This window comes from Schistocerca cancellata, unplaced genomic scaffold (genome assembly GCF_023864275.1).
Source record: "Schistocerca cancellata isolate TAMUIC-IGC-003103 unplaced genomic scaffold, iqSchCanc2.1 HiC_scaffold_634, whole genome shotgun sequence".
Taxonomy (NCBI): Eukaryota; Metazoa; Arthropoda; class Insecta; order Orthoptera; family Acrididae; genus Schistocerca; species Schistocerca cancellata.
Genome location: NW_026046645.1, coordinates 41967 through 67942, shown reverse-complemented (window position 1 = coordinate 67942; position 25976 = coordinate 41967). Strand labels below are relative to the sequence as shown.

The window sequence follows — 25976 nt, the reverse complement described above, 5'->3', positions numbered from 1 at the left end:
CAGTGCGGAATTTTCGGCTAGTGGTGGCTCGGGGTTAAGAGAAGTCGAGAGCAGTGAGCAAAACTACATCGGGAAACCGAAACAGACGACTCATAACGAAAAGATTGCGGAATGTACTGCAAAAGCAAAACTTCGAGAAGACGAACTCTGAAGCCGTCGGTGCCTTAACAATCATTCCGTGCAGCAACGATAATCTGGCGAGAGCGAGGCGTGGGTGTCGCTCGACCACACAACACATTTTATATAATGTTCTACTTATTCTAAACTTGCGTTTCCAGATCATCAGTAAAATACTGTGTGATTTACACCTGGTTTCCTTCTTCCAAAAGCGATATTAAGAAGTACATCGACTGCAGCGTCATTGACGGTCGTGGGTCCGGGCGCCGGCGTGCCAGCGGTGGCCTGACGGAGCTGCTGGTGCCTTCATGTAGAGCTACCGCTGAGTCCGGGCTCCTCGCCGCTAACGAAGTGATTGCTTTTGGTGACATCATTTGCAATAGCGACTGCGCGAATTGACGGTACCTCGTATGGAAAGAATGAGAAGCTGATGCTGCTGAGGACTCGGCCGCGAGCATTTCCGACGACTTCTTGGGCTCTCATTCGTGATGGCATTCAGACAGGCAAGGGTGCTGTCGATTGTTGCATACGAATGCGAAATACCTGCATTGTGCGTTTCCGCAAAGTGATTTTTACGCCAAAGTTGCGATCGTCCTACAAGTTGTGTCAGATGTGGAGCACAGAGCGTAGCAGTTTCCGTGGTGTAGCGGTTATCACGTCTGCCTAACACGCAGAAGGTCCCCGGTTCGATTCCGGGCGGAAACACTTTTTCGTCGCACTCAACAAGACCCTTGCTACAATCTCTACTGTGACCATTTAAATCAATTTCAAACGGCCCACCACCAGGGCTCAGATGATACATGAAACTCTTTCAGAACCGGCTACTTGGTTTTTGTGCTTACCTGGAGGGCTGGAAATGCGCGGAACAGCCGCCGGCATGACGGTAGTTGCCACACGTTTGCACAAAACGCAAGGGCTCGTCCGGGATTTGAACCCGGGCCCTCCTGCACCCGAAGCAGGAATCATACCCCTAGACCAACGAGCCTGTTCGTAGCGTCTAAGCGCTGCACATGACTGACGCCTCCGTTCTTGGTATCACCATGCAGAGCTGCCGCTCACCCAGCGTTTTCCCTGGCTGTTGCGGTTTGATTGTTTTCATCGATGTCTTTTACAATAGCAAACTTCTAGAATCGGAGGGAGCTCGTAGGCGATGCCTTTGCTTACGCAGGAAAAATCTGTTGCCACTACGGGTTTCTAGGTAGAACAGCCGCAGAGCCGTCGTTTCCGTGGTGTAGCGGTTATCACGTCTGCTTTACACGCAGAAGGTCCCCGGTTCGATCCCGGGCGGAAACACGACTTTTTTTAAACCCCTTTTCGGATTCCATTTCCGAGATTACGTCACGTCTGCGTATGCATGGATAATAAATGTCGTGTGCTACACGGATATCGCTTCATTTTACTGTCAAATGCTCTTGCTCCCATAGTGTACCGGTATTCAGTAACTCAGAACGCTCGTAGCTCCATTCTGGCCGGCAAAGTTTATAATCCATTTCTTCAGGACTACTTCAAGTGCGCTTCATACTGGCTTTCCTGAGCTCACTGCACTCGCCTTGTCACAGCTCTGTTGAAGTGTGAACGTAACTAATAGTGAGAAACTCTTAACTACGCTCAGTCTTGTATCCCACCCTTTGGTTGTTGTCGTCGCTAATCAGATGAAGGTAGACTGCTCCACGATTGAGGTTCGTCTCCACTCACGGTGCACATGTTCTGCAAACACAACCTTTGTTTTCCGTTGCATGCAAGATTACTGTCGGCTCTTCTACAGCATCGACCCATGTAATTTACTGGTGTCAGATTCTTGCCATATCAAACGGTCCCTTCATCACCGTAGTGCTACACAAAGCGTGCTGCGGCAGGCATCTATTCTTCATTGCAGAGCTGCAAACGTGGGTGAGCTCCACCTACTCTTCAGCACGGTCAAAACGGTAGGGCTCGTCCGGGATTTGAACCCGGGACCTCCTGCACCCAAAGCAGGAATCATACCCCTAGACCAACGAGCCACCTGCCAGTAGCAATGAAGCTAATCCCAAGCAGTCCAGCTCCGAGGAACACTAACTTCCATGTAAATCAGAAACAAAAGCGCTTTCTGAAGGCAGCGCTCACCACTGATGGGAAGAATATGAAAGGCAATGAATATAGAGTGAATAATTTCATCGCGCTCTGCAGATGAACAGACGGTGGTGTTTCACTTTCGTCATGTGCTTTCTCAGTGTCAAGGGAAGGCATGTGCACTAAACAAAAGAACATCGGGAATCCGAAACACCAACTCATAACGAAAAGATTGCGGAATATACTGCAAGCAAAACTTCCAGAAGACCACTCCTGAAGGCGTCGGTGCCTTAACAATTATTCCGTGCAGCAATGATCATCTAGGAAGAGCCAACTGTACGTGTCGCTCCACCACACAACTTTTTTTGATATTGTTTTACCTAAATTTCCATTACCTCTTCGTTACAAGAATACTGATGGTTTTCACCTGATCTGCTTCGTCCAGCAGCGATAGTAGTAAGTAAATCGACGACAGTTTCATTAAAAGTAGGTCAGACACAGAAATCGGAGTTACGTGTAGCTCATGTTATTACACTTACAAATGCAGTTCTCCGGCTGGGAGTAGTGGCGTACTCCTGTAATCCAAGCGTCTGGGAGGCCGTTGTTGTGGAAGAGATCTGGGAACAACTACAGATTCGGCCGTTTCATCAGCTCAGGAACGACCGCGACGCCTTCATCGAGCTCTGCAGATTGACCAGATAGCAGTGCGGAATTTTCGGCTAGTGGTGGCTCGGGGTTAAGAGAAGTCGAGAGCAGTGAGCAAAACTACATCGGGAAACCGAAACAGACGACTCATAACGAAAAGATTGCGGAATGTACTGCAAAAGCAAAACTTCGAGAAGACGAACTCTGAAGCCGTCGGTGCCTTAACAATCATTCCGTGCAGCAACGATAATCTGGCGAGAGCGAGGCGTGGGTGTCGCTCGACCACACAACACATTTTATATAATGTTCTACTTATTCTAAACTTGCGTTTCCAGATCATCAGTAAAATACTGTGTGATTTACACCTGGTTTCCTTCTTCCAAAAGCGATATTAAGAAGTACATCGACTGCAGCGTCATTGACGGTCGTGGGTCCGGGCGCCGGCGTGCCAGCGGTGGCCTGACGGAGCTGCTGGTGCCTTCATGTAGAGCTACCGCTGAGTCCGGGCTCCTCGCCGCTAACGAAGTGATTGCTTTTGGTGACATCATTTGCAATAGCGACTGCGCGAATTGACGGTACCTCGTATGGAAAGAATGAGAAGCTGATGCTGCTGAGGACTCGGCCGCGAGCATTTCCGACGACTTCTTGGGCTCTCATTCGTGATGGCATTCAGACAGGCAAGGGTGCTGTCGATTGTTGCATACGAATGCGAAATACCTGCATTGTGCGTTTCCGCAAAGTGATTTTTACGCCAAAGTTGCGATCGTCCTACAAGTTGTGTCAGATGTGGAGCACAGAGCGTAGCAGTTTCCGTGGTGTAGCGGTTATCACGTCTGCCTAACACGCAGAAGGTCCCCGGTTCGATTCCGGGCGGAAACACTTTTTCGTCGCACTCAACAAGACCCTTGCTACAATCTCTACTGTGACCATTTAAATCAATTTCAAACGGCCCACCACCAGGGCTCAGATGATACATGAAACTCTTTCAGAACCGGCTACTTGGTTTTTGTGCTTACCTGGAGGGCTGGAAATGCGCGGAACAGCCGCCGGCATGACGGTAGTTGCCACACGTTTGCACAAAACGCAAGGGCTCGTCCGGGATTTGAACCCGGGCCCTCCTGCACCCGAAGCAGGAATCATACCCTAGACCAACGAGCCTGTTCGTAGCGTCTAAGCGCTGCACATGACTGACGCCTCCGTTCTTGGTATCACCATGCAGAGCTGCCGCTCACCCAGCGTTTTCCCTGGCTGTTGCGGTTTGATTGTTTTCATCGATGTCTTTTACAATAGCAAACTTCTAGAATCGGAGGGAGCTCGTAGGCGATGCCTTTGCTTACGCAGGAAAAATCTGTTGCCACTACGGGTTTCTAGGTAGAACAGCCGCAGAGCCGTCGTTTCCGTGGTGTAGCGGTTATCACGTCTGCTTTACACGCAGAAGGTCCCCGGTTCGATCCCGGGCGGAAACACGACTTTTTTTAAACCCCTTTTCGGATTCCATTTCCGAGATTACGTCACGTCTGCGTATGCATGGATAATAAATGTCGTGTGCTACACGGATATCGCTTCATTTTACTGTCAAATGCTCTTGCTCCCATAGTGTACCGGTATTCAGTAACTCAGAACGCTCGTAGCTCCATTCTGGCCGGCAAAGTTTATAATCCATTTCTTCAGGACTACTTCAAGTGCGCTTCATACTGGCTTTCCTGAGCTCACTGCACTCGCCTTGTCACAGCTCTGTTGAAGTGTGAACGTAACTAATAGTGAGAAACTCTTAACTACGCTCAGTCTTGTATCCCACCCTTTGGTTGTTGTCGTCGCTAATCAGATGAAGGTAGACTGCTCCACGATTGAGGTTCGTCTCCACTCACGGTGCACATGTGTTCTGCAAAGACAACCTTTGTTTTCCGTTGCATGCAAGATTACTGTCGGCTCTTCTACAGCAATCGACCCATGTATTTACTGGTGTCAGATTCTTGCCATTATCAAACGGTCCCTTCATCACCGTAGTGCTACACAAAGCGTGCTGCGGCAGGCATCTATTCTTCATTACAGAGCTGCAAACGTGGGTGAGCTCCACCTACTCTTCAGCACGGTCAAAACGGTAGGGCTCGTCCGGGATTTGAACCCGGGACCTCCTGCACCCAAAGCAGGAATCATACCCCTAGACCAACGAGCCACCTGCCAGTAGCAATGAAGCTAATCCCAAGCAGTCCCAGCTCCGAGGAACACTAACTTCCATGTAAATCAGAAACAAAAGCGCTTTCTGAAGGCAGCGCTCACCACTGATGGAAGAATATGAAAGGCAATGAATATAGAGTGAATAATTTCATCGCGCTCTGCAGATGAACAGACGGTGGTGTTTCACTTTCGTCATGTGCTTTCTCAGTGTCAAGGGAAGGCAAATGCACTAAACAAAAGAACATCGGGAATCCGAAACACCAACTCATAACGAAAAGATTGCGGAATATACTGCAAAGCAAAACTACCAGAAGACCAATCCTGAAGGCGTCGGTGCCTTAACAATTATTCCGTGCAGCAATGATCATCTAGGAAGAGCCAACTGTACGTGTCGCTCCACCACACAACTTTTTTTGATATTGTTTTACCTAAATTTCCATTACCTCTTCGTTACAAGAATACTGATGGTTTTCACCTGATCTGCTTCGTCCAGCAGCGATAGTAGTAAGTAAATCGACGACAGTTTCATTAAAAGTAGGTCAGACACAGAAATCGGAGTTACGTGTAGCTCATGTTATTACGCTTTCAAATGCAGTTCTCCGGCTGGGAGTAGTGGCGTACTCCTGTAATCCAAGCGTCTGGGAGGCCGTTGTTGTGGAAGAGATCTGGGAACAACTACAGATTCGGCCGTTTCATCAGCTCAGGAACGACCGCGACGCCTTCATCGAGCTCTGCAGATTGACCAGATAGCAGTGCGGAATTTTCGGCTAGTGGTGGCTCGGGGTTAAGAGAAGTCGAGAGCAGTGAGCAAAACTACATCGGGAAACACGAAACAGACGACTCATAACGAAAAGATTGCGGAATGTACTGCAAAAGCAAAACTTCGAGAAGACGAACTCTGAAGCCGTCGGTGCCTTAACAATCATTCCGTGCAGCAACGATAATCTGGCGAGAGCGAGGCGTGGGTGTCGCTCGACCACACAACACATTTTATATAATGTTCTACTTATTCTAAACTTGCGTTTCCAGATCATCAGTAAAATACTGTGTGATTTACACCTGGTTTCCTTCTTCCAAAAGCGATATTAAGAAGTACATCGACTGCAGCGTCATTGACGGTCGTGGGTCCGGGCGCCGGCGCGCCCAGCGGTGGCCTGACGGAGCTGCTGGTGCCTTCATGTAGAGCTACCGCTGAGTCCGGGCTCCTCGCCGCTAAGTGATTGCTTTTGGTGACATCATTTGCAATAGCGACTGCGCGAATTGACGGTACCTCGTATGGAAAGAATGAGAAGCTGATGCTGCTGAGGACTCGGCCGCGAGCATTTCCGACGACTTCTTGGGCTCTCATTCGTGATGGCATTCAGACAGGCAAGGGTGCTGTCGATTGTTGCATACGAATGCGAAATACCTGCATTGTGCGTTTCCGCAAAGTGATTTTTACGCCAAAGTTGCGATCGTCCTACAAGTTGTGTCAGATGTGGAGCACAGAGCGTAGCAGTTTCCGTGGTGTAGCGGTTATCACGTCTGCCTAACACGCAGAAGGTCCCCGGTTCGATTCCGGGCGGAAACACTTTTTCGTCGCACTCAACAAGACCCTTGCTACAATCTCTACTGTGACCATTTAAATCAATTTCAAACGGCCCACCACCAGGGCTCAGATGATACATGAAACTCTTTCAGAACCGGCTACTTGGTTTTTGTGCTTACCTGGAGGGCTGGAAATGCGCGGAACAGCCGCCGGCATGACGGTAGTTGCCACACGTTTGCACAAAACGCAAGGGCTCGTCCGGGATTTGAACCCGGGCCCTCCTGCACCCGAAGCAGGAATCATACCCCTAGACCAACGAGCCTGTTCGTAGCGTCTAAGCGCTGCACATGACTGATGCCTCCGTTCTTGGTATCACCATGCAGAGCTGCCGCTCACCCAGCGTTTTCCCTGGCTGTTGCGGTTTGATTGTTTTCATCGATGTCTTTTACAATAGCAAACTTCTAGAATCGGAGGGAGCTCGTAGGCGATGCCTTTGCTTACGCAGGAAAAATCTGTTGCCACTACGGGTTTCTAGGTAGAACAGCCGCAGAGCCGTCGTTTCCGTGGTGTAGCGGTTATCACGTCTGCTTTACACGCAGAAGGTCCCCGGTTCGATCCCGGGCGGAAACACGACTTTTTTTAAACCCCTTTTCGGATTCCATTTCCGAGATTACGTCACGTCTGCGTATGCATGGATAATAAATGTCGTGTGCTACACGGATATCGCTTCATTTTACTGTCAAATGCTCTTGCTCCCATAGTGTACCGGTATTCAGTAACTCAGAACGCTCGTAGCTCCATTCTGGCCGGCAAAGTTTATAATCCATTTCTTCAGGACTACTTCAAGTGCGCTTCATACTGGCTTTCCTGAGCTCACTGCACTCGCCTTGTCACAGCTCTGTTGAAGTGTGAACGTAACTAATAGTGAGAAACTCTTAACTACGCTCAGTCTTGTATCCCACCCTTTGGTTGTTGTCGTCGCTAATCAGATGAAGGTAGACTGCTCCACGATTGAGGTTCGTCTCCACTCACGGTGCACATGTTCTGCAAAGACAACCTTTGTTTTCCGTTGCATGCAAGATTACTGTCGGCTCTTCTACAGCAATCGACCCATGTAATTTACTGGTGTCAGATTCTTGCCATATCAAACGGTCCCTTCATCACCGTAGTGCTACACAAAGCGTGCTGCGGCAGGCATCTATTCTTCATTACAGAGCTGCAAACGTGGGTGAGCTCCACCTACTCTTCAGCACGGTCAAAACGGTAGGGCTCGTCCGGGATTTGAACCCGGGACCTCCTGCACCCAAAGCAGGAATCATACCCCTAGACCAACGAGCCACCTGCCAGTAGCAATGAAGCTAATCCCAAGCAGTCCAGCTCCGAGGAACACTAACTTCCATGTAAATCAGAAACAAAAGCGCTTTCTGAAGGCAGCGCTCACCACTGATGGGAAGAATATGAAAGGCAATGAATATAGAGTGAATAATTTCATCGCGCTCTGCAGATGAACAGACGGTGGTGTTTCACTTTCGTCATGTGCTTTCTCAGTGTCAAGGGAAGGCAAATGCACTAAGCAAAAGAACATCGGGAATCCGAAACACCAACTCATAACGAAAAGATTGCGGAATATACTGCAAGCAAAACTACCAGAAGACCAATCCTGAAGGCGTCGGTGCCTTAACAATTATTCCGTGCAGCAATGATCATCTAGGAAGAGCCAACTGTACGTGTCGCTCCACCACACAACTTTTTTTGATATTGTTTTACCTAAATTTCCATTACCTCTTCGTTACAAGAATACTGATGGTTTTCACCTGATCTGCTTCGTCCAGCAGCGATAGTAGTAAGTAAATCGACGACAGTTTCATTAAAAGTAGGTCAGACACAGAAATCGGAGTTACGTGTAGCTCATGTTATTACGCTTTCAAATGCAGTTCTCCGGCTGGGAGTAGTGGCGTACTCCTGTAATCCAAGCGTCTGGGAGGCCGTTGTTGTGGAAGAGATCTGGGAACAACTACAGATTCGGCCGTTTCATCAGCTCAGGAACGACCGCGACGCCTTCATCGAGCTCTGCAGATTGACCAGATAGCAGTGCGGAATTTTCGGCTAGTGGTGGCTCGGGGTTAAGAGAAGTCGAGAGCAGTGAGCAAAACTACATCGGGAAACCGAAACAGACGACTCATAACGAAAAGATTGCGGAATGTACTGCAAAAGCAAAACTTCGAGAAGACGAACTCTGAAGCCGTCGGTGCCTTAACAATCATTCCGTGCAGCAACGATAATCTGGCGAGAGCGAGGCGTGGGTGTCGCTCGACCACACAACACATTTTATATAATGTTCTACTTATTCTAAACTTGCGTTTCCAGATCATCAGTAAAATACTGTGTGATTTACACCTGGTTTCCTTCTTCCAAAAGCGATATTAAGAAGTACATCGACTGCAGCGTCATTGACGGTCGTGGGTCCGGGCGCCGGCGCGCCAGCGGTGGCCTGACGGAGCTGCTGGTGCCTTCATGTAGAGCTACCGCTGAGTCCGGGCTCCTCGCCGCTAACGAAGTGATTGCTTTTGGTGACATCATTTGCAATAGCGACTGCGCGAATTGACGGTACCTCGTATGGAAAGAATGAGAAGCTGATGCTGCTGAGGACTCGGCCGCGAGCATTTCCGACGACTTCTTGGGCTCTCATTCGTGATGGCATTCAGACAGGCAAGGGTGCTGTCGATTGTTGCATACGAATGCGAAATACCTGCATTGTGCGTTTCCGCAAAGTGATTTTTACGCCAAAGTTGCGATCGTCCTACAAGTTGTGTCAGATGTGGAGCACAGAGCGTAGCAGTTTCCGTGGTGTAGCGGTTATCACGTCTGCCTAACACGCAGAAGGTCCCCGGTTCGATTCCGGGCGGAAACACTTTTTCGTCGCACTCAACAAGACCCTTGCTACAATCTCTACTGTGACCATTTAAATCAATTTCAAACGGCCCACCACCAGGGCTCAGATGATACATGAAACTCTTTCAGAACCGGCTACTTGGTTTTTGTGCTTACCTGGAGGGCTGGAAATGCGCGGAACAGCCGCCGGCATGACGGTAGTTGCCACACGTTTGCACAAAACGCAAGGGCTCGTCCGGGATTTGAACCCGGGCCCTCCTGCACCCGAAGCAGGAATCATACCCCTAGACCAACGAGCCTGTTCGTAGCGTCTAAGCGCTGCACATGACTGACGCCTCCGTTCTTGGTATCACCATGCAGAGCTGCCGCTCACCCAGCGTTTTCCCTGGCTGTTGCGGTTTGATTGTTTTCATCGATGTCTTTTACAATAGCAAACTTCTAGAATCGGAGGGAGCTCGTAGGCGATGCCTTTGCTTACGCAGGAAAAATCTGTTGCCACTACGGGTTTCTAGGTAGAACAGCCGCAGAGCCGTCGTTTCCGTGGTGTAGCGGTTATCACGTCTGCTTTACACGCAGAAGGTCCCCGGTTCGATCCCGGGCGGAAACACGACTTTTTTTAAACCCCTTTTCGGATTCCATTTCCGAGATTACGTCACGTCTGCGTATGCATGGATAATAAATGTCGTGTGCTACACGGATATCGCTTCATTTTACTGTCAAATGCTCTTGCTCCCATAGTGTACCGGTATTCAGTAACTCAGAACGCTCGTAGCTCCATTCTGGCCGGCAAAGTTTATAATCCATTTCTTCAGGACTACTTCAAGTGCGCTTCATACTGGCTTTCCTGAGCTCACTGCACTCGCCTTGTCACAGCTCTGTTGAAGTGTGAACGTAACTAATAGTGAGAAACTCTTAACTACGCTCAGTCTTGTATCCCACCCTTTGGTTGTTGTCGTCGCTAATCAGATGAAGGTAGACTGCTCCACGATTGAGGTTCGTCTCCACTCACGGTGCACATGTTCTGCAAAGACAACCTTTGTTTTCCGTTGCATGCAAGATTACTGTCGGCTCTTCTACAGCAATCGACCCATGTAATTTACTGGTGTCAGATTCTTGCCATATCAAACGGTCCCTTCATCACCGTAGTGCTACACAAAGCGTGCTGCGACAGGCATCTATTCTTCATTACAGAGCTGCAAACGTGGGTGAGCTCCACCTACTCTTCAGCACGGTCAAAACGGTAGGGCTCGTCCGGGATTTGAACCCGGGACCTCCTGCACCCAAAGCAGGAATCATACCCCTAGACCAACGAGCCACCTGCCAGTAGCAATGAAGCTAATCCCAAGCAGTCCAGCTCCGAGGAACACTAACTTCCATGTAAATCAGAAACAAAAGCGCTTTCTGAAGGCAGCGCTCACCACTGATGGGAAGAATATGAAAGGCAATGAATATAGAGTGAATAATTTCATCGCGCTCTGCAGATGAACAGACGGTGGTGTTTCACTTTCGTCATGTGCTTTCTCAGTGTCAAGGGAAGGCAAATGCACTAAACAAAAGAACATCGGGAATCCGAAACACCAACTCATAACGAAAAGATTGCGGAATATACTGCAAGCAAAACTACCAGAAGACCAATCCTGAAGGCGTCGGTGCCTTAACAATTATTCCGTGCAGCAATGATCATCTAGGAAGAGCCAACTGTACGTGTCGCTCCACCACACAACTTTTTTTGATATTGTTTTACCTAAATTTCCATTACCTCTTCGTTACAAGAATACTGATGGTTTTCACCTGATCTGCTTCGTCCAGCAGCGATAGTAGTAAGTAAATCGACGACAGTTTCATTAAAAGTAGGTCAGACACAGAAATCGGAGTTACGTGTAGCTCATGTTATTACACTTTCAAATGCAGTTCTCCGGCTGGGAGTAGTGGCGTACTCCTGTAATCCAAGCGTCTGGGAGGCCGTTGTTGTGGAAGAGATCTGGGAACAACTACAGATTCGGCCGTTTCATCAGCTCAGGAACGACCGCGACGCCTTCATCGAGCTCTGCAGATTGACCAGATAGCAGTGCGGAATTTTCGGCTAGTGGTGGCTCGGGGTTAAGAGAAGTCGAGAGCAGTGAGCAAAACTACATCGGGAAACCGAAACAGACGACTCATAACGAAAAGATTGCGGAATGTACTGCAAAAGCAAAACTTCGAGAAGACGAACTCTGAAGCCGTCGGTGCCTTAACAATCATTCCGTGCAGCAACGATAATCTGGCGAGAGCGAGGCGTGGGTGTCGCTCGACCACACAACACATTTTATATAATGTTCTACTTATTCTAAACTTGCGTTTCCAGATCATCAGTAAAATACTGTGTGATTTACACCTGGTTTCCTTCTTCCAAAAGCGATATTAAGAAGTACATCGACTGCAGCGTCATTGACGGTCGTGGGTCCGGGCGCCGGCGCGCCAGCGGTGGCCTGACGGAGCTGCTGGTGCCTTCATGTAGAGCTACCGCTGAGTCCGGGCTCCTCGCCGCTAACGAAGTGATTGCTTTTGGTGACATCATTTGCAATAGCGACTGCGCGAATTGACGGTACCTCGTATGGAAAGAATGAGAAGCTGATGCTGCTGAGGACTCGGCCGCGAGCATTTCCGACGACTTCTTGGGCTCTCATTCGTGATGGCATTCAGACAGGCAAGGGTGCTGTCGATTGTTGCATACGAATGCGAAATACCTGCATTGTGCGTTTCCGCAAAGTGATTTTTACGCCAAAGTTGCGATCGTCCTACAAGTTGTGTCAGATGTGGAGCACAGAGCGTAGCAGTTTCCGTGGTGTAGCGGTTATCACGTCTGCCTAACACGCAGAAGGTCCCCGGTTCGATTCCGGGCGGAAACACTTTTTCGTCGCACTCAACAAGACCCTTGCTACAATCTCTACTGTGACCATTTAAATCAATTTCAAACGGCCCACCACCAGGGCTCAGATGATACATGAAACTCTTTCAGAACCGGCTACTTGGTTTTTGTGCTTACCTGGAGGGCTGGAAATGCGCGGAACAGCCGCCGGCATGACGGTAGTTGCCACACATTTGCACAAAACGCAAGGGCTCGTCCGGGATTTGAACCCGGGCCCTCCTGCACCCGAAGCAGGAATCATACCCCTAGACCAACGAGCCTGTTCGTAGCGTCTAAGCGCTGCACATGACTGACGCCTCCGTTCTTGGTATCACCATGCAGAGCTGCCGCTCACCCAGCGTTTTCCCTGGCTGTTGCGGTTTGATTGTTTTCATCGATGTCTTTTACAATAGCAAACTTCTAGAATCGGAGGGAGCTCGTAGGCGATGCCTTTGCTTACGCAGGAAAAATCTGTTGCCACTACGGGTTTCTAGGTAGAACAGCCGCAGAGCCGTCGTTTCCGTGGTGTAGCGGTTATCACGTCTGCTTTACACGCAAAAGGTCCCCGGTTCGATCCCGGGCGGAAACACGACTTTTTTTAAACCCCTTTTCGGATTCCATTTCCGAGATTACGTCACGTCTGCGTATGCATGGATAATAAATGTCGTGTGCTACACGGATATCGCTTCATTTTACTGTCAAATGCTCTTGCTCCCATAGTGTACCGGTATTCAGTAACTCAGAACGCTCGTAGCTCCATTCTGGCCGGCAAAGTTTATAATCCATTTCTTCAGGACTACTTCAAGTGCGCTTCATACTGGCTTTCCTGAGCTCACTGCACTCGCCTTGTCACAGCTCTGTTGAAGTGTGAACGTAACTAATAGTGAGAAACTCTTAACTACGCTCAGTCTTGTATCCCACCCTTTGGTTGTTGTCGTCGCTAATCAGATGAAGGTAGACTGCTCCACGATTGAGGTTCGTCTCCACTCACGGTGCACATGTTCTGCAAAGACAACCTTTGTTTTCCGTTGCATGCAAGATTACTGTCGGCTCTTCTACAGCAATCGACCCATGTAATTTACTGGTGTCAGATTCTTGCCATATCAAACGGTCCCTTCATCACCGTAGTGCTACACAAAGCGTGCTGCGGCAGGCATCTATTCTTCATTACAGAGCTGCAAACGTGGGTGAGCTCCACCTACTCTTCAGCACGGTCAAAACGGTAGGGCTCGTCCGGGATTTGAACCCGGGACCTCCTGCACCCAAAGCAGGAATCATACCCCTAGACCAACGAGCCACCTGCCAGTAGCAATGAAGCTAATCCCAAGCAGTCCAGCTCCGAGGAACACTAACTTCCATGTAAATCAGAAACAAAAGCGCTTTCTGAAGGCAGCGCTCACCACTGATGGGAAGAATATGAAAGGCAATGAATATAGAGTGAATAATTTCATCGCGCTCTGCAGATGAACAGACGGTGGTGTTTCACTTTCGTCATGTGCTTTCTCAGTGTCAAGGGAAGGCAAATGCACTAAACAAAAGAACATCGGGAATCCGAAACACCAACTCATAACGAAAAGATTGCGGAATATACTGCAAGCAAAACTACCAGAAGACCAATCCTGAAGGCGTCGGTGCCTTAACAATTATTCCGTGCAGCAATGATCATCTAGGAAGAGCCAACTGTACGTGTCGCTCCACCACACAACTTTTTTTGATATTGTTTTACCTAAATTTCCATTACCTCTTCGTTACAAGAATACTGATGGTTTTCACCTGATCTGCTTCGTCCAGCAGCGATAGTAGTAAGTAAATCGACGACAGTTTCATTAAAAGTAGGTCAGACACAGAAATCGGAGTTACGTGTAGCTCATGTTATTACGCTTTCAAATGCAGTTCTCCGGCTGGGAGTAGTGGCGTACTCCTGTAATCCAAGCGTCTGGGAGGCCGTTGTTGTGGAAGAGATCTGGGAACAACTACAGATTCGGCCGTTTCATCAGCTCAGGAACGACCGCGACGCCTTCATCGAGCTCTGCAGATTGACCAGATAGCAGTGCGGAATTTTCGGCTAGTGGTGGCTCGGGGTTAAGAGAAGTCGAGAGCAGTGAGCAAAACTACATCGGGAAACCGAAACAGACGACTCATAACGAAAAGATTGCGGAATGTACTGCAAAAGCAAAACTTCGAGAAGACGAACTCTGAAGCCGTCGGTGCCTTAACAATCATTCCGTGCAGCAACGATAATCCGGCGAGAGCGAGGCGTGGGTGTCGCTCGACCACACAACACATTTTATATAATGTTCTACTTATTCTAAACTTGCGTTTCCAGATCATCAGTAAAATACTGTGTGATTTACACCTGGTTTCCTTCTTCCAAAAGCGATATTAAGAAGTACATCGACTGCAGCGTCATTGACGGTCGTGGGTCCGGGCGCCGGCGCGCCAGCGGTGGCCTGACGGAGCTGCTGGTGCCTTCATGTAGAGCTACCGCTGAGTCCGGGCTCCTCGCCGCTAACGAAGTGATTGCTTTTGGTGACATCATTTGCAATAGCGACTGCGCGAATTGACGGTACCTCGTATGGAAAGAATGAGAAGCTGATGCTGCTGAGGACTCGGCCGCGAGCATTTCCGACGACTTCTTGGGCTCTCATTCGTGATGGCATTCAGACAGGCAAGGGTGCTGTCGATTGTTGCATACGAATGCGAAATACCTGCATTGTGCGTTTCCGCAAAGTGATTTTTACGCCAAAGTTGCGATCGTCCTACAAGTTGTGTCAGATGTGGAGCACAGAGCGTAGCAGTTTCCGTGGTGTAGCGGTTATCACGTCTGCCTAACACGCAGAAGGTCCCCGGTTCGATTCCGGGCGGAAACACTTTTTCGTCGCACTCAACAAGACCCTTGCTACAATCTCTACTGTGACCATTTAAATCAATTTCAAACGGCCCACCACCAGGGCTCAGATGATACATGAAACTCTTTCAGAACCGGCTACTTGGTTTTTGTGCTTACCTGGAGGGCTGGAAATGCGCGGAACAGCCGCCGGCATGACGGTAGTTGCCACACGTTTGCACAAAACGCAAGGGCTCGTCCGGGATTTGAACCCGGGCCCTCCTGCACCCGAAGCAGGAATCATACCCCTAGACCAACGAGCCTGTTCGTAGCGTCTAAGCGCTGCACATGACTGACGCCTCCGTTCTTGGTATCACCATGCAGAGCTGCCGCTCACCCAGCGTTTTCCCTGGCTGTTGCGGTTTGATTGTTTTCATCGATGTCTTTTACAATAGCAAACTTCTAGAATCGGAGGGAGCTCGTAGGCGATGCCTTTGCTTACGCAGGAAAAATCTGTTGCCACTACGGGTTTCTAGGTAGAACAGCCGCAGAGCCGTCGTTTCCGTGGTGTAGCGGTTATCACGTCTGCTTTACACGCAGAAGGTCCCCGGTTCGATCCCGGGCGGAAACACGACTTTTTTTAAACCCCTTTTCGGATTCCATTTCCGAGATTACGTCACGTCTGCGTATGCATGGATAATAAATGTCGTGTGCTACACGGATATCGCTTCATTTTACTGTCAAATGCTCTTGCTCCCATAGTGTACCGGTATTCAGTAACTCAGAACGCTCGTAGCTCCATTCTGGCCGGCAAAGTTTATAATCCATTTCTTCAGGACTACTTCAAGTGCGCTTCATACTGGCTTTCCTGAGCTCACTGCACTCGCCTTGTCACAGCTCTGTTGAAGTGTGAACGTAACTAATAGTGAGAAACTCTTAACTACGCTCAGTCTTGTATCCCACCCTTTGGTTGTTGTCGTCGCTAATCAGATGAAGGTAGACTGCTCCACGATTGAGGTTCGTCTCCACTCACGGTGCACATGTTCTGCAAAGACAACCTTTGTTTTCCGTTGCATGCAAGATTACTGTCGGCTCTTCTACAGCAATCGACCCATGTAATTTACTGGTGTCAGATTCTTGCCATATCAAACGGTCCCTTCATCACCGTAGTGCTACACAAAGCGTGCTGCGGCAGGCATCTATTCTTCATTACAGAGCTGCAAACGTGGGTGAGCTCCACCTACTCTTCAGCACGGTCAAAACGGTAGGGCTCGTCCGGGATTTGAACCCGGGACCTCCTGCACCCAAAGCAGGAATCATACCCCTAGACCAACGAGCCACCTGCCAGTAGCAATGAAGCTAATCCCAAGCAGTCCAGCTCCGAGGAACACTAACTTCCATGTAAATCAGAAACAAAAGCGCTTTCTGAAGGCAGCGCTCACCACTGATGGGAAGAATATGAAAGGCAATGAATATAGAGTGAATAATTTCATCGCGCTCTGCAGATGAACAGACGGTGGTGTTTCACTTTCGTCATGTGCTTTCTCAGTGTCAAGGGAAGGCAAATGCACTAAACAAAAGAACATCGGGAATCCGAAACACCAACTCATAACGAAAAGATTGCGGAATATACTGCAAGCAAAACTACCAGAAGACCAATCCTGAAGGCGTCGGTGCCTTAACAATTATTCCGTGCAGCAATGATCATCTAGGAAGAGCCAACTGTACGTGTCGCTCCACCACACAACTTTTTTTGATATTGTTTTACCTAAATTTCCATTACCTCTTCGTTACAAGAATACTGATGGTTTTCACCTGATCTGCTTCGTCCAGCAGCGATAGTAGTAAGTAAATCGACGACAGTTTCATTAAAAGTAGGTCAGACACAGAAATCGGAGTTACGTGTAGCTCATGTTATTACGCTTTCAAATGCAGTTCTCCGGCTGGGAGTAGTGGCGTACTCCTGTAATCCAAGCGTCTGGGAGGCCGTTGTTGTGGAAGAGATCTGGGAACAACTACAGATTCGGCCGTTTCATCAGCTCAGGAACGACCGCGACGCCTTCATCGAGCTCTGCAGATTGACCAGATAGCAGTGCGGAATTTTCGGCTAGTGGTGGCTCGGGGTTAAGAGAAGTCGAGAGCAGTGAGCAAAACTACATCGGGAAACCGAAACAGACGACTCATAACGAAAAGATTGCGGAATGTACTGCAAAAGCAAAACTTCGAGAAGACGAACTCTGAAGCCGTCGGTGCCTTAACAATCATTCCGTGCAGCAACGATAATCTGGCGAGAGCGAGGCATGGGTGTCGCTCGACCACACAACACATTTTATATAATGTTCTACTTATTCTAAACTTGCGTTTCCAGATCATCAGTAAAATACTGTGTGATTTACACCTGGTTTCCTTCTTCCAAAAGCGATATTAAGAAGTACATCGACTGCAGCGTCATTGACGGTCGTGGGTCCGGGCGCCGGCGCGCCAGCGGTGGCCTGACGGAGCTGCTGGTGCCTTCATGTAGAGCTACCGCTGAGTCCGGGCTCCTCGCCGCTAACGAAGTGATTGCTTTTGGTGACATCATTTGCAATAGCGACTGCGCGAATTGACGGTACCTCGTATGGAAAGAATGAGAAGCTGATGCTGCTGAGGACTCGGCCGCGAGCATTTCCGACGACTTCTTGGGCTCTCATTCGTGATGGCATTCAGACAGGCAAGGGTGCTGTCGATTGTTGCATACGAATGCGAAATACCTGCATTGTGCGTTTCCGCAAAGTGATTTTTACGCCAAAGTTGCGATCGTCCTACAAGTTGTGTCAGATGTGGAGCACAGAGCGTAGCAGTTTCCGTGGTGTAGCGGTTATCACGTCTGCCTAACACGCAGAAGGTCCCCGGTTCGATTCCGGGCGGAAACACTTTTTCGTCGCACTCAACAAGACCCTTGCTACAATCTCTACTGTGACCATTTAAATCAATTTCAAACGGCCCACCACCAGGGCTCAGATGATACATGAAACTCTTTCAGAACCGGCTACTTGGTTTTTGTGCTTACCTGGAGGGCTGGAAATGCGCGGAACAGCCGCCGGCATGACGGTAGTTGCCACACATTTGCACAAAACGCAAGGGCTCGTCCGGGATTTGAACCCGGGCCCTCCTGCACCCGAAGCAGGAATCATACCCCTAGACCAACGAGCCTGTTCGTAGCGTCTAAGCGCTGCACATGACTGACGCCTCCGTTCTTGGTATCACCATGCAGAGCTGCCGCTCACCCAGCGTTTTCCCTGGCTGTTGCGGTTTGATTGTTTTCATCGATGTCTTTTACAATAGCAAACTTCTAGAATCGGAGGGAGCTCGTAGGCGATGCCTTTGCTTACGCAGGAAAAATCTGTTGCCACTACGGGTTTCTAGGTAGAACAGCCGCAGAGCCGTCGTTTCCGTGGTGTAGCGGTTATCACGTCTGCTTTACACGCAGAAGGTCCCCGGTTCGATCCCGGGCGGAAACACGACTTTTTTTAAACCCCTTTTCGGATTCCATTTCCGAGATTACGTCACGTCTGCGTATGCATGGATAATAAATGTCGTGTGCTACACGGATATCGCTTCATTTTACTGTCAAATGCTCTTGCTCCCATAGTGTACCGGTATTCAGTAACTCAGAACGCTCGTAGCTCCATTCTGGCCGGCAAAGTTTATAATCCATTTCTTCAGGACTACTTCAAGTGCGCTTCATACTGGCTTTCCTGAGCTCACTGCACTCGCCTTGTCACAGCTCTGTTGAAGTGTGAACGTAACTAATAGTGAGAAACTCTTAACTACGCTCAGTCTTGTATCCCACCCTTTGGTTGTTGTCGTCGCTAATCAGATGAAGGTAGACTGCTCCACGATTGAGGTTCGTCTCCACTCACGGTGCACATGTTCTGCAAAGACAACCTTTGTTTTCCGTTGCATGCAAGATTACTGTCGGCTCTTCTACAGCAATCGACCCATGTAATTTACTGGTGTCAGATTCTTGCCATATCAAACGGTCCCTTCATCACCGTAGTGCTACACAAAGCGTGCTGCGGCAGGCATCTATTCTTCATTACAGAGCTGCAAACGTGGGTGAGCTCCACCTACTCTTCAGCACGGTCAAAACGGTAGGGCTCGTCCGGGATTTGAACCCGGGACCTCCTGCACCCAAAGCAGGAATCATACCCCTAGACCAACGAGCCACCTGCCAGTAGCAATGAAGCTAATCCCAAGCAGTCCAGCTCCGAGGAACACTAACTTCCATGTAAATCAGAAACAAAAGCGCTTTCTGAAGGCAGCGCTCACCACTGATGGGAAGAATATGAAAGGCAATGAATATAGAGTGAATAATTTCATCGCGCTCTGCAGATGAACAGACGGTGGTGTTTCACTTTCGTCATGTGCTTTCTCAGTGTCAAGGGAAGGCAAATGCACTAAACAAAAGAACATCGGGAATCCGAAACACCAACTCATAACGAAAAGATTGCGGAATATACTGCAAGCAAAACTACCAGAAGACCAATCCTGAAGGCGTCGGTGCCTTAACAATTATTCCGTGCAGCAATGATCATCTAGGAAGAGCCAACTGTACGTGTCGCTCCACCACACAACTTTTTTTGATATTGTTTTACCTAAATTTCCATTACCTCTTCGTTACAAGAATACTGATGGTTTTCACCTGATCTGCTTCGTCCAGCAGCGATAGTAGTAAGTAAATCGACGACAGTTTCATTAAAAGTAGGTCAGACACAGAAATCGGAGTTACGTGTAGCTCATGTTATTACGCTTTCAAATGCAGTTCTCCGGCTGGGAGTAGTGGCGTACTCCTGTAATCCAAGCGTCTGGGAGGCCGTTGTTGTGGAAGAGATCTGGGAACAACTACAGATTCGGCCGTTTCATCAGCTCAGGAACGACCGCGACGCCTTCATCGAGCTCTGCAGATTGACCAGATAGCAGTGCGGAATTTTCGGCTAGTGGTGGCTCGGGGTTAAGAGAAGTCGAGAGCAGTGAGCAAAACTACATCGGGAAACCGAAACAGACGACTCATAACGAAAAGATTGCGGAATGTACTGCAAAAGCAAAACTTCGAGAAGACGAACTCTGAAGCCGTCGGTGCCTTAACAATCATTCCGTGCAGCAACGATAATCTGGCGAGAGCGAGGCGTGGGTGTCGCTCGACCACACAACACATTTTATATAATGTTCTACTTATTCTAAACTTGCGTTTCCAGATCATCAGTAAAATACTGTGTGATTTACACCTGGTTTCCTTCTTCCAAAAGCGATATTAAGAAGTACATCGACTGCAGCGTCATTGACGGTCGTGGGTCCGGGCGCCGGCGCGCCAGCGGTGGCCTGACGGAGCTGCTGGTGCCTTCATGTAGAGCTACCGCTGAGTCCGGGCTCCTCGCCGCTAACGAAGTGATTGCTTTTGGTGACATCATTTGCAATAGCGACTGCGCGAATTGACGGTACCTCGTATGGAAAGAATGAGAAGCTGATGCTGCTGAGGACTCGGCCGCGAGCATTTCCGACGACTTCTTGGGCTCTCATTCGTGATGGCATTCAGACAGGCAAGGGTGCTGTCGATTGTTGCATACGAATGCGAAATACCTGCATTGTGCGTTTCCGCAAAGTGATTTTTACGCCAAAGTTGCGATCGTCCTACAAGTTGTGTCAGATGTGGAGCACAGAGCGTAGCAGTTTCCGTGGTGTAGCGGTTATCACGTCTGCCTAACACGCAGAAGGTCCCCGGTTCGATTCCGGGCGGAAACACTTTTTCGTCGCACTCAACAAGACCCTTGCTACAATCTCTACTGTGACCATTTAAATCAATTTCAAACGGCCCACCACCAGGGCTCAGATGATACATGAAACTCTTTCAGAACCGGCTACTTGGTTTTTGTGCTTACCTGGAGGGCTGGAAATGCGCGGAACAGCCGCCGGCATGACGGTAGTTGCCACACGTTTGCACAAAACGCAAGGGCTCGTCCGGGATTTGAACCCGGGACCTCCTGCACCCGAAGCAGGAATCATACCCCTAGACCAACGAGCCTGTTCGTAGCGTCTAAGCGCTGCACATGACTGACGCCTCCGTTCTTGGTATCACCATGCAGAGCTGCCGCTCACCCAGCGTTTTCCCTGGCTGTTGCGGTTTGATTGTTTTCATCGATGTCTTTTACAATAGCAAACTTCTAGAATCGGAGGGAGCTCGTAGGCGATGCCTTTGCTTACGCAGGAAAAATCTGTTGCCACTACGGGTTTCTAGGTAGAACAGCCGCAGAGCCGTCGTTTCCGTGGTGTAGCGGTTATCACGTCTGCTTTACACGCAGAAGGTCCCCGGTTCGATCCCGGGCGGAAACACGACTTTTTTTAAACCCCTTTTCGGATTCCATTTCCGAGATTACGTCACGTCTGCGTATGCATGGATAATAAATGTCGTGTGCTACACGGATATCGCTTCATTTTACTGTCAAATGCTCTTGCTCCCATAGTGTACCGGTATTCAGTAACTCAGAACGCTCGTAGCTCCATTCTGGCCGGCAAAGTTTATAATCCATTTCTTCAGGACTACTTCAAGTGCGCTTCATACTGGCTTTCCTGAGCTCACTGCACTCGCCTTGTCACAGCTCTGTTGAAGTGTGAACGTAACTAATAGTGAGAAACTCTTAACTACGCTCAGTCTTGTATCCCACCCTTTGGTTGTTGTCGTCGCTAATCAGATGAAGGTAGACTGCTCCACGATTGAGGTTCGTCTCCACTCACGGTGCACATGTTCTGCAAAGACAACCTTTGTTTTCCGTTGCATGCAAGATTACTGTCGGCTCTTCTACAGCAATCGACCCATGTAATTTACTGGTGTCAGATTCTTGCCATATCAAACGGTCCCTTCATCACCGTAGTGCTACACAAAGCGTGCTGCGGCAGGCATCTATTCTTCATTACAGAGCTGCAAACGTGGGTGAGCTCCACCTACTCTTCAGCACGGTCAAAACGGTAGGGCTCGTCCGGGATTTGAACCCGGGACCTCCTGCACCCAAAGCAGGAATCATACCCCTAGACCAACGAGCCACCTGCCAGTAGCAATGAAGCTAATCCCAAGCAGTCCAGCTCCGAGGAACACTAACTTCCATGTAAATCAGAAACAAAAGCGCTTTCTGAAGGCAGCGCTCACCACTGATGGGAAGAATATGAAAGGCAATGAATATAGAGTGAATAATTTCATCGCGCTCTGCAGATGAACAGACGGTGGTGTTTCACTTTCGTCATGTGCTTTCTCAGTGTCAAGGGAAGGCAAATGCACTAAACAAAAGAACATCGGGAATCCGAAACACCAACTCATAACGAAAAGATTGCGGAATATACTGCAAGCAAAACTACCAGAAGACCAACCCTGAAGGCGTCGGTGCCTTAACAATTATTCCGTGCAGCAATGATCATCTAGGAAGAGCCAACTGTACGTGTCGCTCCACCACACAACTTTTTTTGATATTGTTTTACCTAAATTTCCATTACCTCTTCGTTACAAGAATACTGATGGTTTTCACCTGATCTGCTTCGTCCAGCAGCGATAGTAGTAAGTAAATCGACGACAGTTTCATTAAAAGTAGGTCAGACACAGAAATCGGAGTTACGTGTAGCTCATGTTATTACGCTTTCAAATGCAGTTCTCCGGCTGGGAGTAGTGGCGTACTCCTGTAATCCAAGCGTCTGGGAGGCCGTTGTTGTGGAAGAGATCTGGGAACAACTACAGATTCGGCCGTTTCATCAGCTCAGGAACGACCGCGACGCCTTCATCGAGCTCTGCAGATTGACCAGATAGCAGTGCGGAATTTTCGGCTAGTGGTGGCTCGGGGTTAAGAGAAGTCGAGAGCAGTGAGCAAAACTACATCGGGAAACCGAAACAGACGACTCATAACGAAAAGATTGCGGAATGTACTGCAAAAGCAAAACTTCGAGAAGACGAACTCTGAAGCCGTCGGTGCCTTAACAATCATTCCGTGCAGCAACGATAATCTGGCGAGAGCGAGGCGTGGGTGTCGCTCGACCACACAACACATTTTATATAATGTTCTACTTATTCTAAACTTGCGTTTCCAGATCATCAGTAAAATACTGTGTGATTTACACCTGGTTTCCTTCTTCCAAAAGCGATATTAAGAAGTACATCGACTGCAGCGTCATTGACGGTCGTGGGTCCGGGCGCCGGCGCGCCAGCGGTGGCCTGACGGAGCTGCTGGTGCCTTCATGTAGAGCTACCGCTGAGTCCGGGCTCCTCGCCGCTAACGAAGTGATTGCTTTTGGTGACATCATTTGCAATAGCGACTGCGCGAATTGACGGTACCTCGTATGGAAAGAATGAGAAGCTGATGCTGCTGAGGACTCGGCCGCGAGCATTTCCGACGACTTCTTGGGCTCTCATTCGTGATGGCATTCAGACAGGCAAGGGTGCTGTCGATTGTTGCATACGAATGCGAAATACCTGCATTGTGCGTTTCCGCAAAGTGATTTTTACGCCAAAGTTGCGATCGTCCTACAAGTTGTGTCAGATGTGGAGCACAGAGCGTAGCAGTTTCCGTGGTGTAGCGGTTATCACGTCTGCCTAACACGCAGAAGGTCCCCGGTTCGATTCCGGGCGGAAACACTTTTTCGTCGCACTCAACAAGACCCTTGCTACAATCTCTACTGTGACCATTTAAATCAATTTCAAACGGCCCACCACCAGGGCTCAGATGATACATGAAACTCTTTCAGAACCGGCTACTTGGTTTTTGTGCTTACCTGGAGGGCTGGAAATGCGCGGAACAGCCGCCGGCATGACGGTAGTTGCCACACGTTTGCACAAAACGCAAGGGCTCGTCCGGGATTTGAACCCGGGCCCTCCTGCACCCGAAGCAGGAATCATACCCCTAGACCAACGAGCCTGTTCGTAGCGTCTAAGCGCTGCACATGACTGACGCCTCCGTTCTTGGTATCACCATGCAGAGCTGCCGCTCACCCAGCGTTTTCCCTGGCTGTTGCGGTTTGATTGTTTTCATCGATGTCTTTTACAATAGCAAACTTCTAGAATCGGAGGGAGCTCGTAGGCGATGCCTTTGCTTACGCAGGAAAAATCTGTTGCCACTACGGGTTTCTAGGTAGAACAGCCGCAGAGCCGTCGTTTCCGTGGTGTAGCGGTTATCACGTCTGCTTTACACGCAGAAGGTCCCCGGTTCGATCCCGGGCGGAAACACGACTTTTTTTAAACCCCTTTTCGGATTCCATTTCCGAGATTACGTCACGTCTGCGTATGCATGGATAATAAATGTCGTGTGCTACACGGATATCGCTTCATTTTACTGTCAAATGCTCTTGCTCCCATAGTGTACCGGTATTCAGTAACTCAGAACGCTCGTAGCTCCATTCTGGCCGGCAAAGTTTATAATCCATTTCTTCAGGACTACTTCAAGTGCGCTTCATACTGGCTTTCCTGAGCTCACTGCACTCGCCTTGTCACAGCTCTGTTGAAGTGTGAACGTAACTAATAGTGAGAAACTCTTAACTACGCTCAGTCTTGTATCCCACCCTTTGGTTGTTGTCGTCGCTAATCAGATGAAGGTAGACTGCTCCACGATTGAGGTTCGTCTCCACTCACGGTGCACATGTTCTGCAAAGACAACCTTTGTTTTCCGTTGCATGCAAGATTACTGTCGGCTCTTCTACAGCAATCGACCCATGTAATTTACTGGTGTCAGATTCTTGCCATATCAAACGGTCCCTTCATCACCGTAGTGCTACACAAAGCGTGCTGCGGCAGGCATCTATTCTTCATTACAGAGCTGCAAACGTGGGTGAGCTCCACCTACTCTTCAGCACGGTCAAAACGGTAGGGCTCGTCCGGGATTTGAACCCGGGACCTCCTGCACCCAAAGCAGGAATCATACCCCTAGACCAACGAGCCACCTGCCAGTAGCAATGAAGCTAATCCCAAGCAGTCCAGCTCCGAGGAACACTAACTTCCATGTAAATCAGAAACAAAAGCGCTTTCTGAAGGCAGCGCTCACCACTGATGGGAAGAATATGAAAGGCAATGAATATAGAGTGAATAATTTCATCGCGCTCTGCAGATGAACAGACGGTGGTGTTTCACTTTCGTCATGTGCTTTCTCAGTGTCAAGGGAAGGCAAATGCACTAAACAAAAGAACATCGGGAATCCGAAACACCAACTCATAACGAAAAGATTGCGGAATATACTGCAAGCAAAACTACCAGAAGACCAATCCTGAAGGCGTCGGTGCCTTAACAATTATTCCGTGCAGCAATGATCATCTAGGAAGAGCCAACTGTACGTGTCGCTCCACCACACAACTTTTTTTGATATTGTTTTACCTAAATTTCCATTACCTCTTCGTTACAAGAATACTGATGGTTTTCACCTGATCTGCTTCGTCCAGCAGCGATAGTAGTAAGTAAATCGACGACAGTTTCATTAAAAGTAGGTCAGACACAGAAATCGGAGTTACGTGTAGCTCATGTTATTACACTTTCAAATGCAGTTCTCCGGCTGGGAGTAGTGGCGTACTCCTGTAATCCAAGCGTCTGGGAGGCCGTTGTTGTGGAAGAGATCTGGGAACAACTACAGATTCGGCCGTTTCATCAGCTCAGGAACGACCGCGACGCCTTCATCGAGCTCTGCAGATTGACCAGATAGCAGTGCGGAATTTTCGGCTAGTGGTGGCTCGGGGTTAAGAGAAGTCGAGAGCAGTGAGCAAAACTACATCGGGAAACCGAAACAGACGACTCATAACGAAAAGATTGCGGAATGTACTGCAAAAGCAAAACTTCGAGAAGACGAACTCTGAAGCCG

At 49.0% G+C, this 25976-nt stretch overlaps 36 non-coding genes across 36 annotated transcripts; 18 read left to right on the top strand and 18 right to left on the bottom strand.

The window, feature by feature from the left end:
- The first annotated feature begins 749 nt into the window (after window positions 1-749).
- Trnav-aac (transfer RNA valine (anticodon AAC)) lies at window positions 750-822 on the top strand. The gene has a single exon. It is a non-coding gene; the product is annotated as a tRNA-Val (tRNA).
- Window positions 823-1030: 208 nt separating this feature from the next.
- On the bottom strand, window positions 1031-1102 carry Trnap-cgg (transfer RNA proline (anticodon CGG)). The gene has a single exon. It is a non-coding gene; the product is annotated as a tRNA-Pro (tRNA).
- A 235-nt stretch (window positions 1103-1337) lies between these two features.
- Window positions 1338-1410, top strand: Trnav-uac (transfer RNA valine (anticodon UAC)). Its single transcript has one exon. It is a non-coding gene; the product is annotated as a tRNA-Val (tRNA).
- A 635-nt stretch (window positions 1411-2045) lies between these two features.
- Trnap-ugg (transfer RNA proline (anticodon UGG)) lies at window positions 2046-2117 on the bottom strand. The gene has a single exon. It is a non-coding gene; the product is annotated as a tRNA-Pro (tRNA).
- Window positions 2118-3617: 1500 nt separating this feature from the next.
- Trnav-aac (transfer RNA valine (anticodon AAC)) lies at window positions 3618-3690 on the top strand. Its single transcript has one exon. It is a non-coding gene; the product is annotated as a tRNA-Val (tRNA).
- Window positions 3691-3898: 208 nt separating this feature from the next.
- On the bottom strand, window positions 3899-3969 carry Trnap-cgg (transfer RNA proline (anticodon CGG)). The gene has a single exon. It is a non-coding gene; the product is annotated as a tRNA-Pro (tRNA).
- A 235-nt stretch (window positions 3970-4204) lies between these two features.
- Trnav-uac (transfer RNA valine (anticodon UAC)) lies at window positions 4205-4277 on the top strand. The gene has a single exon. It is a non-coding gene; the product is annotated as a tRNA-Val (tRNA).
- Window positions 4278-4915: 638 nt separating this feature from the next.
- Window positions 4916-4987, bottom strand: Trnap-ugg (transfer RNA proline (anticodon UGG)). Its single transcript has one exon. It is a non-coding gene; the product is annotated as a tRNA-Pro (tRNA).
- Window positions 4988-6486: 1499 nt separating this feature from the next.
- Trnav-aac (transfer RNA valine (anticodon AAC)) lies at window positions 6487-6559 on the top strand. Its single transcript has one exon. It is a non-coding gene; the product is annotated as a tRNA-Val (tRNA).
- A 208-nt stretch (window positions 6560-6767) lies between these two features.
- On the bottom strand, window positions 6768-6839 carry Trnap-cgg (transfer RNA proline (anticodon CGG)). Its single transcript has one exon. It is a non-coding gene; the product is annotated as a tRNA-Pro (tRNA).
- A 235-nt stretch (window positions 6840-7074) lies between these two features.
- Window positions 7075-7147, top strand: Trnav-uac (transfer RNA valine (anticodon UAC)). The gene has a single exon. It is a non-coding gene; the product is annotated as a tRNA-Val (tRNA).
- Window positions 7148-7783: 636 nt separating this feature from the next.
- Window positions 7784-7855, bottom strand: Trnap-ugg (transfer RNA proline (anticodon UGG)). Its single transcript has one exon. It is a non-coding gene; the product is annotated as a tRNA-Pro (tRNA).
- A 1500-nt stretch (window positions 7856-9355) lies between these two features.
- Window positions 9356-9428, top strand: Trnav-aac (transfer RNA valine (anticodon AAC)). The gene has a single exon. It is a non-coding gene; the product is annotated as a tRNA-Val (tRNA).
- A 208-nt stretch (window positions 9429-9636) lies between these two features.
- Window positions 9637-9708, bottom strand: Trnap-cgg (transfer RNA proline (anticodon CGG)). Its single transcript has one exon. It is a non-coding gene; the product is annotated as a tRNA-Pro (tRNA).
- Window positions 9709-9943: 235 nt separating this feature from the next.
- Trnav-uac (transfer RNA valine (anticodon UAC)) lies at window positions 9944-10016 on the top strand. The gene has a single exon. It is a non-coding gene; the product is annotated as a tRNA-Val (tRNA).
- A 636-nt stretch (window positions 10017-10652) lies between these two features.
- Window positions 10653-10724, bottom strand: Trnap-ugg (transfer RNA proline (anticodon UGG)). Its single transcript has one exon. It is a non-coding gene; the product is annotated as a tRNA-Pro (tRNA).
- Window positions 10725-12224: 1500 nt separating this feature from the next.
- Window positions 12225-12297, top strand: Trnav-aac (transfer RNA valine (anticodon AAC)). Its single transcript has one exon. It is a non-coding gene; the product is annotated as a tRNA-Val (tRNA).
- Window positions 12298-12505: 208 nt separating this feature from the next.
- Trnap-cgg (transfer RNA proline (anticodon CGG)) lies at window positions 12506-12577 on the bottom strand. Its single transcript has one exon. It is a non-coding gene; the product is annotated as a tRNA-Pro (tRNA).
- Window positions 12578-12812: 235 nt separating this feature from the next.
- Window positions 12813-12885, top strand: Trnav-uac (transfer RNA valine (anticodon UAC)). Its single transcript has one exon. It is a non-coding gene; the product is annotated as a tRNA-Val (tRNA).
- A 636-nt stretch (window positions 12886-13521) lies between these two features.
- Window positions 13522-13593, bottom strand: Trnap-ugg (transfer RNA proline (anticodon UGG)). Its single transcript has one exon. It is a non-coding gene; the product is annotated as a tRNA-Pro (tRNA).
- Window positions 13594-15093: 1500 nt separating this feature from the next.
- On the top strand, window positions 15094-15166 carry Trnav-aac (transfer RNA valine (anticodon AAC)). The gene has a single exon. It is a non-coding gene; the product is annotated as a tRNA-Val (tRNA).
- A 208-nt stretch (window positions 15167-15374) lies between these two features.
- Window positions 15375-15446, bottom strand: Trnap-cgg (transfer RNA proline (anticodon CGG)). Its single transcript has one exon. It is a non-coding gene; the product is annotated as a tRNA-Pro (tRNA).
- A 235-nt stretch (window positions 15447-15681) lies between these two features.
- Trnav-uac (transfer RNA valine (anticodon UAC)) lies at window positions 15682-15754 on the top strand. Its single transcript has one exon. It is a non-coding gene; the product is annotated as a tRNA-Val (tRNA).
- Window positions 15755-16390: 636 nt separating this feature from the next.
- On the bottom strand, window positions 16391-16462 carry Trnap-ugg (transfer RNA proline (anticodon UGG)). Its single transcript has one exon. It is a non-coding gene; the product is annotated as a tRNA-Pro (tRNA).
- A 1500-nt stretch (window positions 16463-17962) lies between these two features.
- On the top strand, window positions 17963-18035 carry Trnav-aac (transfer RNA valine (anticodon AAC)). The gene has a single exon. It is a non-coding gene; the product is annotated as a tRNA-Val (tRNA).
- A 208-nt stretch (window positions 18036-18243) lies between these two features.
- On the bottom strand, window positions 18244-18315 carry Trnap-cgg (transfer RNA proline (anticodon CGG)). The gene has a single exon. It is a non-coding gene; the product is annotated as a tRNA-Pro (tRNA).
- Window positions 18316-18550: 235 nt separating this feature from the next.
- Window positions 18551-18623, top strand: Trnav-uac (transfer RNA valine (anticodon UAC)). Its single transcript has one exon. It is a non-coding gene; the product is annotated as a tRNA-Val (tRNA).
- Window positions 18624-19259: 636 nt separating this feature from the next.
- Trnap-ugg (transfer RNA proline (anticodon UGG)) lies at window positions 19260-19331 on the bottom strand. Its single transcript has one exon. It is a non-coding gene; the product is annotated as a tRNA-Pro (tRNA).
- A 1500-nt stretch (window positions 19332-20831) lies between these two features.
- Window positions 20832-20904, top strand: Trnav-aac (transfer RNA valine (anticodon AAC)). Its single transcript has one exon. It is a non-coding gene; the product is annotated as a tRNA-Val (tRNA).
- A 208-nt stretch (window positions 20905-21112) lies between these two features.
- On the bottom strand, window positions 21113-21184 carry Trnap-cgg (transfer RNA proline (anticodon CGG)). Its single transcript has one exon. It is a non-coding gene; the product is annotated as a tRNA-Pro (tRNA).
- Window positions 21185-21419: 235 nt separating this feature from the next.
- Window positions 21420-21492, top strand: Trnav-uac (transfer RNA valine (anticodon UAC)). The gene has a single exon. It is a non-coding gene; the product is annotated as a tRNA-Val (tRNA).
- Window positions 21493-22128: 636 nt separating this feature from the next.
- On the bottom strand, window positions 22129-22200 carry Trnap-ugg (transfer RNA proline (anticodon UGG)). The gene has a single exon. It is a non-coding gene; the product is annotated as a tRNA-Pro (tRNA).
- Window positions 22201-23700: 1500 nt separating this feature from the next.
- Trnav-aac (transfer RNA valine (anticodon AAC)) lies at window positions 23701-23773 on the top strand. The gene has a single exon. It is a non-coding gene; the product is annotated as a tRNA-Val (tRNA).
- Window positions 23774-23981: 208 nt separating this feature from the next.
- On the bottom strand, window positions 23982-24053 carry Trnap-cgg (transfer RNA proline (anticodon CGG)). Its single transcript has one exon. It is a non-coding gene; the product is annotated as a tRNA-Pro (tRNA).
- A 235-nt stretch (window positions 24054-24288) lies between these two features.
- Trnav-uac (transfer RNA valine (anticodon UAC)) lies at window positions 24289-24361 on the top strand. The gene has a single exon. It is a non-coding gene; the product is annotated as a tRNA-Val (tRNA).
- Window positions 24362-24997: 636 nt separating this feature from the next.
- Trnap-ugg (transfer RNA proline (anticodon UGG)) lies at window positions 24998-25069 on the bottom strand. The gene has a single exon. It is a non-coding gene; the product is annotated as a tRNA-Pro (tRNA).
- Window positions 25070-25976: the final 907 nt, after the last annotated feature.